This window comes from Lissotriton helveticus, chromosome 1_2 (genome assembly GCF_964261635.1).
Source record: "Lissotriton helveticus chromosome 1_2, aLisHel1.1, whole genome shotgun sequence".
Classification (NCBI taxonomy): Eukaryota; Metazoa; Chordata; class Amphibia; order Caudata; family Salamandridae; genus Lissotriton; species Lissotriton helveticus.
Genome location: NC_136058.1, coordinates 405,632,341 through 405,645,296, shown reverse-complemented (window position 1 = coordinate 405,645,296; position 12,956 = coordinate 405,632,341).

Here is a 12,956-nt window from a genome sequence, read left to right as displayed (position 1 = left end):
CGGAATAAACTTGTTTCCTGTCTTCCTGTCTCCAGCACCTGCCTCTTTATTGGATAACTTTGTATGGTATTAGAGGCGTTTAACGCCGGGCAAATTTAACTTAGGAAACATCAACTGGAATCGCCTGACCATTTTGAATTGATCTTTATCAACATCGTGAGCCAGCCCCAGTATGACGGCTCTGAACTTCTGGGGTACCACCAGCGCACGGGCTGACCCAGGGTCAGCAACCTTAGGCTCTGAATACAGGAGGTCATTCTCCCAGTAAATGAAATGTGTACCAGACTGATCACCATTGGCCTGGTCTGCAGCCTGCTGCCCCACACCCATGAGCGAAGGGCATTCTTTCTGCTCCCTGCAGAATTCTTCCCTGGAGGGGCCTCCTTCCTGCTGCCAATGGGTCAGCTCAGGCAGGACTCCCAGTTCAGCTATCTGTTCCCCGGTAGGCTCCATGGCATCCCCCTCAAGGTCTGCTTCCTCCTGGGCCGTGGGAACTTCAGGGGTCGTTTCTAGCGCCTCCCGCGCCTTCTCCCTAAGGCCGTTTCCTGGGCCTCTCCCTCAGGCTCCAGGACCTCTTGAGCTGCCATTGACTGGGTGGTCACGCACGCCCAGTCAGGTAAACCCACCATCTTCAGGTGAGTTGTCTTCTCTACCTTTTCCCAAGGGGAGCTCTCCAAGTCATTTCCTAGCAAACAGTCTACAGGCATGGAAGTTCTCACAGTAACCTGCACAGTACCAGAGACCACCCCCACTCAAAGGGAACCTGAGCCATTGGACACTGACTCTCAGAATTGTCAGCATTGACAACCCGGCAGTATGCATGGGGTACAACCTGCTCTTGAGACACCAGGTGCTGCCGCACTGCAGTCACACTGGCTCCTGTGTCTCTAAGAGCCTCCACCTTCTTTCCATTGATGGTCACCACCTGCCCATATTTCTTAGTGTTTGAGGGCAGGTAGTTCTCAGAGACCATCACACTGTTTCCTAAAGAGACCAAGGTCATCTGAATGGGGTCCCACCTACCTTGGACTTCTACCTCCTCCCCAAAGGCCACACTAGCCATCTGCCGGGGTGGAGCACCAGTGGGTGCTGGTTTACCAAACAGGCGACACTTAAGATCATCTCTTATGAAACTCCCTCTGTTTACCCTTGCCCCCCCCCACTCTTCTGCTGGGGACCCTGCCCACCCTTGGCGGAATCCCCCACTTGACCCTTGTGGACCCTGGTGCTGAGCCAGCGGTCCGCCTCCTCAGCAAGCTTCCTAGGGTTAGTCAGCTTGCTGTCAATCAGGTGCAGGCGTAGCTCAGGAAAACAATTACTAGACAAGTGCTCCCATGCCATTTGCTACCCTTCACCCAACTATCCAGTGCTCTGCAGAAAAAGGATACATACTCAACATAGGTACCCCCAGGAATCATTGTACACCCCCTGAACCTCTGCCTATATAATTCAGATCTTAACCAATACCTGGTCATCAAAGCTTCCTTCATGTGGGGATAGGAATTATAAACTTCAGAGGGCAAATCTAGCAGTGTGTCTCGCCCCTCGCTAAGGAACCGTCCCCACAACCCCGCTCCCCAATCTCTCTCAGGGACCCGGTGGGAGGACTCCTCCATTGATCATGTTTTGCTGGCCTCAGGATTCTGTACACTTTACACTGCTAACCAGTGCTAAAGTGCTTGTGCTCTCTCCCAGAACATGGTAAGATTGGCTTATACCCAAATGGCATACTTAGTTTACTTCTAATTTCCTAGTAAAATAATATTACATGTACCCAGGTACACTTGAGTGGTCCTTCAAACCTGTCTCAGGCCTGCAATTACAGCCTGTGTGAGCAGTTTTAAACTGCCATTGCGACCTGGTAAAACAAACTGCTTGCCAGTCTAAAACCTTCCTTTTTAATACATATAAGTCACCACTAGGGTAGGCCCTGGAGAGCTCAGAGGGCAAGGTGAAGTATATTTCAAATTTGGACGTGTACTTTTAAATTTTGCTTGTCCTTGTAGTAAAAAACTCTTACATTTGTTTTTCGGCGCTGCAAGGCCTACCTCTCCCTTAGGAAAACATTGATGTTACCTTATTACATTTAATTAGCTGTAACTTCCAAATGGAAACAGGTATCCAGTTTATATTTTGTGTCTTTGGAATTGTAATGAAAAACCCTCTCTTACGTTAAGGTCAGATTTTAAATTACAATTTTGAAAATGCCACTTTTAGAAAGTTAAAGTAATAATTGCGAATGCACTCCTTCCCTTTTAAATAGTGAATTTTTGCTTTGACTGCCAAATGGGTGCGTGCATAACAGTCCTGTGATCGTCCCAACATAGCATATCAAAACTCGAAAGAAAAAAGGTGCGAAAGTAGCGACACCAACTGCTGCACTGTTGAGATTAGGACAACAGTCCTTCGTATTTAAACCGTTTTCAAACATTTAACCAAAATGATCCATTGTATTTCCATCTTTTTGACGTGTAAAATAATCCATATTTTCCATTCTTATGAAATCACAGCAGAGACAGAGAAGTTGAACTGGAATACTTTATTCCTCATTTTAGATGCCGTATGCTGTTTATCCAAACTTAAACTTAGACACGTGATGCCAACTATCCTTTGACCCAGTGCAGACTGTTGTCCTAATCTCAGCAGTGCAGCAGTTGGTGTCGCTACTTTCGCACCTTTTTTCTTTCAACTTTTAGAAAGTTAGCATTTTCATGCCTTAACCATTTAGTTTTTGCAGCCTGTCTCTGGGTCACATGACTGGGTGTAGCTGACAGTTGGCCTTTGTGTATTACTCCACACATAATAAAAAGCTTAGGTGTGCCTGAACGGGCCATTACTGGCAGGATGGGAGGATCGAGTTGTGCACAGCCCTACATCCAATTGAATATGCGGTGTCCTGGCTGGATGTATGTCGTTACTACGCATGCTTTTACAACGCATGCCTTTACCACGCAACTTTTACAACGCAAGTCGTTACAACGACTTGCGTTGTGGGGTGCTGGATAGTGAATAGTTTAATTTACTATTCCAACTCCAGTCCCCGTGGATAGTAGGGAAGGTTTTGGATAGTAAATCAAACTATTCCCTATCCTACAGCGCCCCCCAGCGCAAGTCATTGTAACGATTTGCGTTGTAAAAGTTGTGTGGTAAAGGTAGTGCGTGGTAAAAGTTGCGTTGTAAACGCTGTTCCCCGTGCTGGCTCAAACACAAAGAGCTACATACCCCTGCTTCCCTGCTGGACTACTGCCTTGCGGGACTGCGGACTTGTTCGACTGCTGCCCTATTGCCCAGCTGTCCTCCTGTGCGTGTCAGATTGATTGGACCTGAATCTGAACCCAGGACTTCCAGAGTGACTCTAAGACCTAGTCCGCTGGCATCCTGTTCAGAGCCACAGGGACATAACAGGCTCCCAATCACCTGAACCAGCACCCAAATCCAGCTGGAGCCACGCTCTGCCCGCCATTGGTGCCCTACAGGCCCTGGATCCTTGGTGTGGCCTCCGTGGACTTGAATTGATGATCTTGGGCTCTTCTGGACTTCGAGCTGACCCGTTAGTGCCAAAACCTTGCCACTCGCACAGTTCGCGAGCACAAACTTGTCGCACTGAATAAATGGTAGATTTTATGAATGCAAAACTGTAGAATACAGTGGACTGCTTCTGCACTGTTATGACGCCAACAAAACAATGGGCGTCTAGCTCAAAGCCTTGTAATGTGGCAAAACACAAAGCTTCAGCCGTAGAAGATAGAAATAAGTTACAGTTTCACATTTCAAAACACAAAGCTAGACACTGTGGTTGCAGTTGAATTGAAATGTTTTTCTGAAAGGCAATGTAAAGCATGCATACGCACGCCTCGTACACAACAAATAACCAATATTCAGTGATGTGGCTTGTTGCTAACTGAACCAAACGTATGTTGAGCATTATTTTTCTAAATGAGAATTAGTTTCTCCTACCTTTTTCAAGCACACATTTGGTTCTTTGCTTGAGGAAGCAAAGAACCAAAGCCCCCGATGTCCCTGCTCTCCCAGGGCGTGGCTGTCATGTTTCACAGACCCACCAGGCAAATGACCTGAGGTTGGTAGCTAACCGGCTTGAAACCTATTGGCGACAGCTGTGAGATGGGCTGTGGAGGGGCAGAATTGCAAGTGATCCTATGTGAACAGTAGTGATCCAGCAAAATGCCAGGGACGAACACATCACAAACAAATGTAAAATTCAATGGGCTCATATACACATTCAAGTTTCCTAGCTGTTTTGCTGGTGGTCAAGTTTTGTAATTCACTTTGATCTTGATCATTTAACTCACAGGAGATACAGTATTGTACCTGATACATTTTTATTCTATGTCTAACTAATCTTCTTTTGGTAGATGGACCATTAGTTGAGTAGTTGATGGTGATATGAACAAACTAACTAAACTTACAGATCTTAGTGAAATAATCACAGTATCTGGATAAGATTCAATAAAGTTGATCTAAATCTCAGTCATAAATGAACACTCATTAATACAAATTCACAGTGCAGACACCATCAAATTTCAACGAAAGAGAAAAAAAATATTTTGCAATATAAGTTTGATTCACAGACTCATTCAACAAAATCGATGCATTAAGAGAGGATAGATGAAGAGACAGAAGTCATAATTAATCATACATTTGCAGAAGGAATGTAAATTTATGACAGAATGATAATTACCCAAAGATTATTATTGAAAACCAACTCTCTGGCCAAAAAGGCCTCTTGATTAAGACTCAGGACACAGGGTAAATACTTACTAAACTTCTCTACAGATCCGACGCACCGGGGTGCAACACTTTTGTCTAACAAACTCATCCCCTTTAGCACATTTAATATTGTGTATCACTTCCTTTTACATGTATTTAATGTTACAATTTAAAATACATTTCAATACTGTTCCACAGTCGAGAAGAAGTTTCACGCGGCGTATGTCCTTGGCTCTTGGCAGCCTGTCAGTGACTCGGTCAGCGGGTCACATGAAATGAAAATGAAATGAAAAATTATATTTATATAGCGCGTAACTACCCGGAGGCCTCACAGCGCTTTAACTGATTACTGTGGCGAGGGCCAGAGTGAGTTAACACACTTTTGCAAACAGGTGTGTTTTCAGAGCTTTCCTGAATGCCATCCGGTTGTTATTCTCTCTAAGATTCAGCGGGAGAGAATTCCACATTCTCACAGCGATGTGCGAGAATGAACGGCCGCCCCAACGAGCTTTATTGATTTTGGTTGTAGTGGCTAGATGCAGTGCACTTGAGCGAAGGGTTCTGGAAGGAGTGTAGGGTACAACCAGGGGGAGCAGGATGGCAGGACCCGTTGGATGAAAGGATTTATGCACAATGCACATGGCCTTAAAGTGTACTCTGGCAGCCACTGGGAGCCAGTGTAGTTCTTTTAGGGCCTTCTTGGCAGAATGCCAACGAGGAATGTTAAATAGTAATCGGGCAGAGTGACTTGGAGTCTATTGGTCACTGCCGCCAGGGCTCATAGATATAAAGCATTTCCATAATCCAGGCGGGAGAGTATCAGGGCCTGAACCATGATTCTCCTCGCCTGGAATGGAAGCAAAGGGAGCACCTTCCGGAGCATTCTCATTAGCCCGATACAAGTGGATGCCGTTCTGGAGGCCTGAACAGAGAAGTCTAATGCTTTATTGAGCCAAACTCCAAGACTCTTTATCTGAGGTTTAGGGGGAGGAGGAGAGCCAAGACAAGTGGGCCAGATGGAAGCCAGAGTGGTCGGTGCGAGGTTGCCCAGCAGCATAATCTCTGTCTTCTCCCCATTGAGTCTGAGACAAGAAGATTGCATCCACTTGGCTACAGCCTCTAGACAGGGGATCAGGGTGTTGGACGATCCCTCAGTGTGGTCCAAAGAGACCACCAGTTGGGTGTCGTCCGCGTAGGTGACAATACGCACACCGAAGGGATGGACTATCCCTGCTAGAGGTCTCATGTACACATTAAAAAGTGTGGGGCTTAGGGCAGACCCCACACCTGAGTGGTTGCTTGGAGGAGACTGCCTCACCCTCGAACACCTGGAAGAAGCGCTCGTCCAGGAAGGAAGTCAGCCATTCCAGGGCCGCGCCCGACACGCCCATGCCCTTAAGGCGATGTAATAGTGTGGCATGGTTAACCGTGTCGAACGCGGCGCTGAGGTCTAATAGTATGATGGCTGCTTTCCCTCCCTGGTCCAGCACAGATCTTGTTTCTTCCGTTACTGCTAATAAAGCAGTTTCGGTTCCGTGTTGAGGGCGGAATCCCGTCTGAGAGGCACATAGCAGATTGTTAGTTTCTAAATAATGTACTCACTATTCACATCACTATTACACTGCGCATGTCTAACTGCCTCCATTTATGTTGTCATCTTTTCTCTTGTATACCATATGAGGCCCAAACATACACTATTATTAAAGGAATCATAAACTGATGTTACATTTTTCAAATATGTGATTTTCACTTTTCACCACCCACTTCTAATCTATCCCATGTTATTATCTCCTTCGTTATGCAAAATCATTAGCAGCGAATTAAAAACTTACAATGCGCAACAGCTACCCGCAGTGGGTTTCCCGGCGCAAGGGATAGACTAGAGCTAGAAAGGCAGAAAATCTATTGAAAAAGTAGAGTTTTGAGTTTTTTTCAAAAACAAAATATATTGGTCTCTGATTTCAGAGCAGTAGGTAGCGCATTCCAAGATTTGGGGCCTAGATGGGAGAAAGATCTTCCCCCCCATCTTCACAAGTTTAAATCTTGGAATAACAAAATCACAGTTAGCCGAAGATCTTAAAGTACGGCTAGGTCTGTAAGATTGAACAAGACTCTGAAGGTACAGTGGGGCTGAGCCCTGCTTGATCTTAAAAAGGTAACACAGGGCTTTAAATTTAATGCGGCTCGGGACCTTGAGCCAATATAAATCGCGAAGAGCCTAGGTGGCCGAAGATCTCCTCGGGATGTTACATAAAAGTCGGGCCGATGAATTTTGTACTACCTGCAGTTTGTTTATGGTCGTAGCGTCGGCACCAAGGTAGAGGACATTACCATAGTCCAGGCGAGATGTTACTAACGCCTGGACAACGGTTCTCCTGGTGGCATATGGCAGCATCCAGAGAATTTTCTGGAGCCATCTCAAGGTGGTAAAACAGATGGCAGCCACCTTGGTGGCCTGCTGCCTCATAGAGAGCTTTTCGTCTATGAGAAATCCAAGGTTGCGGACCACAGGAACCGGTTGAGGAAAGGGACCCATGGCACAAGGCCAATGTTGCGGGCCCCAGAGATCTTTATGTTTCCCCAGGATAACAATCTCGGTCTTGTCACCGTTTAACTTGAGGAGATGCCTCTGCATCCACTCAGCCACTCGTGACAATCCGATTTTCAGGCTAGACACATTGTCGCCTTCAGTGCTGGAGAGGGAAAAAACAATTTGAGTGTCATCGGCGTATGAAAATGTGGTCAGCCCGGCGTCCTCCACGATGGAAGCTAGGAGTTTGATGTAAATATTAAATAATAAGGGGCTGAGAATGGACCCCTGAGGGACGCCGTATGCCGAAGGACAAATAGCAGATGCGGCTTTCGTAGAAAAGACCTGGAAAGTGCGCTCACTTAAAAAGGAGGCAATCCAGGCCAGGGCAGGACCGTGTACTCCCAGGGACCGGAGAGAATTCAGTAAGATGGAATGAGACACGGTATCGAACGCCGCACTCAAATCCAAAAGGATGAGGGCAGATGTTTCCCCGCGATCGATACCGTGCCGTAACCTCTCCGTTACCCCGAGTAGCGCGGTCTCGGTGGAGTGGTGCGCACGAAAACCGGACTGGGAAGGGTGTAGAAAGCCCAGATTTTCTACAAGATGGGTCAGCTGAGTGTTCACATGCCTCTCCAGCACTTTAGATAGAACAGGCAACAGGGATATAGGTCTGAAATTGGCAAGGTTGGACATATCAGCTCCTGCCTTTTTTAGGAGAGGGACGACCATTGCGTGCTTCCAGTCCTGTAGCACATGAGACTCGTTTAAGGAGGCATTCAAGAGTCTCATGAGAACTCACCGAGATTCGAGATCCAGCAACTTTAAGATCTTTGCAGGTACTGGATCACGAGGTGAGCCAGATCTTACGCTATTCAGGCAGGAAGAAAATGAAATGTCATCGAACAGTTGCCAGTTTGTTACCACTGCCATTGGAGGCGGTAGTTCATTCACGGCAATTGGTCCCGATTGGTATTGATTTTCTGTCAAGGGAGCGCTCATAGAGTCGTATATGCGCTCTACCTTGGCAATGAAAAATTCCGCAATGGAATTGCACTGGGCTTCCTCCAAGACTGGTGGAGTCGGGATGGTATCCGCTCCTGTCAGTTTTTAAAAAACCGAAAAGAGGGTGCTTGGGCAGTTCTGTGCTTGCGTCACTGTATTTACTGTGTACGCAGCTCTGGCAACTTTACATTGGGAATGGTATCCCTTCAAAGCTTCTTTATAGGCAATCCTCCGGGAAGCCGAGTAGGAATGTCTCCATTTTCTATCAAGAGCCTTGCAATTAGTTCGCAAGGCCTTCAGATTGGCAGAGAACCAGGGTGCCAGGCAGCGGTGAGATCTAAAATGTTTCGGGGTTCAGGCAAGCATGCCAGGCACACAGTGCCTCAAGACCAAATGTTAGTAATTTCTGTGCATGTGTGAGAGTTTTCCCTCTCAAAACGTGTTAGTCACGTTACTATCTACGTGGTTCTAATTCGCACTTGCGCAAAAGCGTTTTCCAGTTTAAAGCGGGGTTTAGTCGCGTTGCATTCTATTTTCATTATTCAAGCATGTGTAAAGCTATTTTTCCCATATGTAAAAGTTGTGCTATATATATATTTTGTATTTCTTTACTATTTCAAATAAGTAGTACTGTTAATGAGGGATTTCTTCGAGCAAGTTTTGTTTTCTTGAATCCTTGCTCCATTAGTAGTATGTAATCTGACAAAGCCCCCGCGATCTGTCAGGGACCTCGGCAAGATTACAGATTGAAACTAGGTGGCACATGAGACACACACAGGTGCCTTTCCTGGGAGACTTATGTGCCAATGTCTAGGGTACTGATGCCCGTTCCGCTTGTTCAGAGTGGGAATGAGTGCAGCTGCTCACCACTGGCTTCTACTGAGTCATTGAAGTTGGCTTTTCCTGCTTAGGATAAAATCCAAATATGCTTTTTTTTATTATAATTATTTCGAATTTTTATATAGTGCAAACTTGGCCCGTTGGGATTAGTGTGCTTTACATGAGCACCAGATTAAGAAGTCAGGCTGTTGAGGTACTACCGGACAGCTGCATGGTAGTTAACAAAAAATATATCAGGAACTTCATTGAATGAAGCAAAAATCCGCATGTGCTTAATTGTGAATGAAAAGAAGCACTTCAAAATATAAGGATTTCTTCTTCTTGGGTGTGTCTCTATGACAGCCGCGGTGTACAGTGTTATTTATGAAAAGGGATTATTACATCTTCTTTATTAGTTGGACACTTGGGGCCTCATTTACGAGGCCCCAGTGGTATGCGCTGCCGTGCATCAAAAGTTTGTAAATGAGGCCCTTAGAATCTCTTGATTTTATCAACTGGTCTTCCTTTTATTAAATAATTTTTAATTTGATATTAACCAGTGCCAGAGGCATTTATTTGAGGTACATTCTAAATTGAACGTAGTAGTGGACAGTGATTCATAAATTGACAACAAGTAGGAAAACTAAATCTGCCTAATTATTCATTAGAAATAGGTGAACTTTCCTGTACCAGTGCTCCCTCGTTGCCATGGCGTTAGGGACCCTACACTGCGAGCCTGAAGCTCTGTGATGTTTGGTGATGTCATAGTGTGAATGATGCGTTCCGCATTGTGACCTGTTCAGCATAAGCAGTCACATGACCTGTGGCTGTGACTCACGTCCCCAGTGTCTCGCTGATTTTCATGGAGCGAGGTTGCAGACGGCTGCTTTCTGCAAATTCACTTGACAAATTTTATTGGTAAGTTTTACATCAATTTTATTGATCAGGAATATGTCCCAGCACAAGATGAGATGGAAGTCCAGCGGGCTGTTATGTTTACCTAAATGAAAATTGCATGTTTTAGAAGATTTTAATCAGGGCTGATATAAAATGACTTTCTAATGTGACACTACTTGCCTGAACTTTTTTAAATAGCTAGAAAGTTTATGTTTGTGAAAACATGCTGCGCTTTTTAATGCTCATCGTTGCTGGAAAGTAATTTCTTACTTGTGAAAGTCCACTGTATTTGTTGTCTGATTTTAGAGAGATGATGCAGTGTCTGGCACATTTCTATGTTGGCAAATTCCACTGTATATAGAATATGGGATGTAAGTTCATGAGACTGAGGTCTTTTCATAGTTATTGCAGTTACATATGTGTATTGCATGTGTGGAATGCTGTCTGTCGGGTTTGACCACCTTTGCTGAGATTGATTGTTTTCACCAGAATCCACTACAGTGGTGAAGTTATTTGTTTTGGTGTTTTTTTTTGCTGGTGGCCGATCAGCGATTGCATCCTACCAGGAATGGCCCCCAGTTACGCCTAACCTTAACTATTCCTTCACAAACGACGTCCCCTAACGTGGACACTTAGCTCTGATGTGCTGACAGTGATAGAGGGCAGCGTGTCTTAGCTATACTCTTATAGGTGGTCCGCACAATAACAGTTACGACAACCTGATGTTCCACCCTGCCTTGGTCATTTGTTGCAAAATTCAACAGCCATATTTACAAAGAATTGATGCGCTGCCCTATGCCAATTTGATAGAAACAGAAACGCACTGCATTTACAAGAAAGAGTGCCTTCGAATTCTTTCAGCCAGTGCCAAATCATAAACTGCAGATGTGTGCCAACGCAGGCAACGTTGCACCAGGGTGCAAGGTGTCTGTGTTGTTGGCATGATTATATTTGTGCAGCTAGGGACACCTTCCTGCATAAACACAATCACAAGAGGTGTTATCCTCTTTCCATGTGTGCTGCCGAATGCAACACACGTGGAAAGAGGAAAAAACTAGGAGAAATGTAAACATTTCTTCTCGCTATGTCTGCTCTGGGAGGCATATGTGTTTTGGCACTGCCCCAGATTCACGCTATGTTGTAAATCTGGGGCTGTGTCAAAATCCCAGAGTGTTGCATGGGAACGCCTCCCTTTGGGGTTATATGGCAACGCAGCGGCTTGTGCTGCGGGGTCTTTCACCTTATCTACAAAGCCAAGAAAAGCCACGCAGAGCGGCTTTACAGGGCCTTGTAGATATTGGCCTGCACTGTGCGCCACCGGAGCATAAATAAAGCAATACTCCAGTAGCGCAAGGGGCTTGTAAATATGCCCCAAGTATTTAATCTCAAATCACAGTTGTGCTGCACTGGGCTGTGTGTCGGTAGCTGGCTCTAACTTTCAAGTCTCCTGTGCTAAGCACACGTTTGCTGATTTGAACTGAGTTGCTGAGTTTTTCAGTTGTCACTGATGGTTGGGTTGTCAGGACGGGAGGTGAGAGGAAAGGAGTTTGGTTTCATTTGTAATTTTGGTTTGGCGGCATTCACTGAGGAGCGAGCTGTCTGGAACTACTTGACCTTCATTACACCACTGTTGATGGATATTTGCAACAGGTTGTTTAACGTGTGCTAAGTTTTTTCTTTTCAAGGGTGTCAAATATAATTCGGTGTATGACATGTAATGTACAAGAAATTGGTATCGCTAAAAATGCAGATTGATACTCGCATATTTAGAAAGACACAGGCAGAAGTGGCTTTTCTTCAAGCAATGCCCCTGATACCTTGGGACAGGGCTAAGTTTGTGCATCAGTGGGGAACCACAATGTACTTTGCTTCCTATAGCTCATACATGGCTAGAGTTTTAATCTTAATCCATCAAACATTGCCTTTTTCATTTAATTATATTCATTGAGACACCTTGGGCAGATTCATTAATCTAGCAGGCTTACTTTGTGACTTTGCCATCACAGTAAAAAACTCCTACAGACCCAACTTTGTCTTCTAAAGTTTTTCGAGGACGTTATGCAGCATTATCGTAGACATGGAGACATAAGTGTTATTTGTGGGTTAAAACTTTAACCTGGTTCTTAATTCAGAACTCGATAGCAGAGACAGAGACATGACTAGTGCCCCCAGTGCAGCGTATGACTTGCAATAAATCCTTGAGCATAATGATTTAGTAGATGTATGGTGTAAGCATACGAAGTCCTTAAATCCATGTGGACCTGGCTTCGGAGTCCTAATAGGGAGTTAAATAGGGTTCAATGACAAAATATCAACCCCCCAAATATCCCCATACACAAATATCGAGTTTTTAATATCGATGTAAAAAATATTGACATCCTATATCTATTATTGTTAGTACACATTTAAAAAAAATATATAGATGAGAAAATATAGTTGTACGAAATATCGATTTTAATATATATAAAAATAATATTAAATATATAAAAAATAAAATTAACTTAAAACATTAATTGGATTTAATATATATGTGAATAAATATAACAAATACATTTCGTTTAAACATACGTATATAAAATGTAATTATATATATATGTATTTTAAAACAATGTGTAAACTATTTATTGTATTATTCTAAAAGTGTATAAATACATAAATATATATATAAATAAATATATATATATATATATATACAAAAACACCAATAACATAAAATCTAATAAATTACATTATATTATAAATTAAAACATTAAACTATTTTAAAGTCTGTAAAATAAAATTTTCAACTTCAGTGATAGCGTAGGGGTAAACATTACTATTCCCACTCCAGTGTGTGCAACAGTAGGGAAAGTGTTTGATAGCGGAGGGGTAACATTTACTATTCCCACTCCAGAGAGTGCAACAGTAGAGAAAGCACTGGATAGCGTAGGGGTAAAAATTACTATTCCCACTCCAGTGAGTGCAGCAGTAGGGA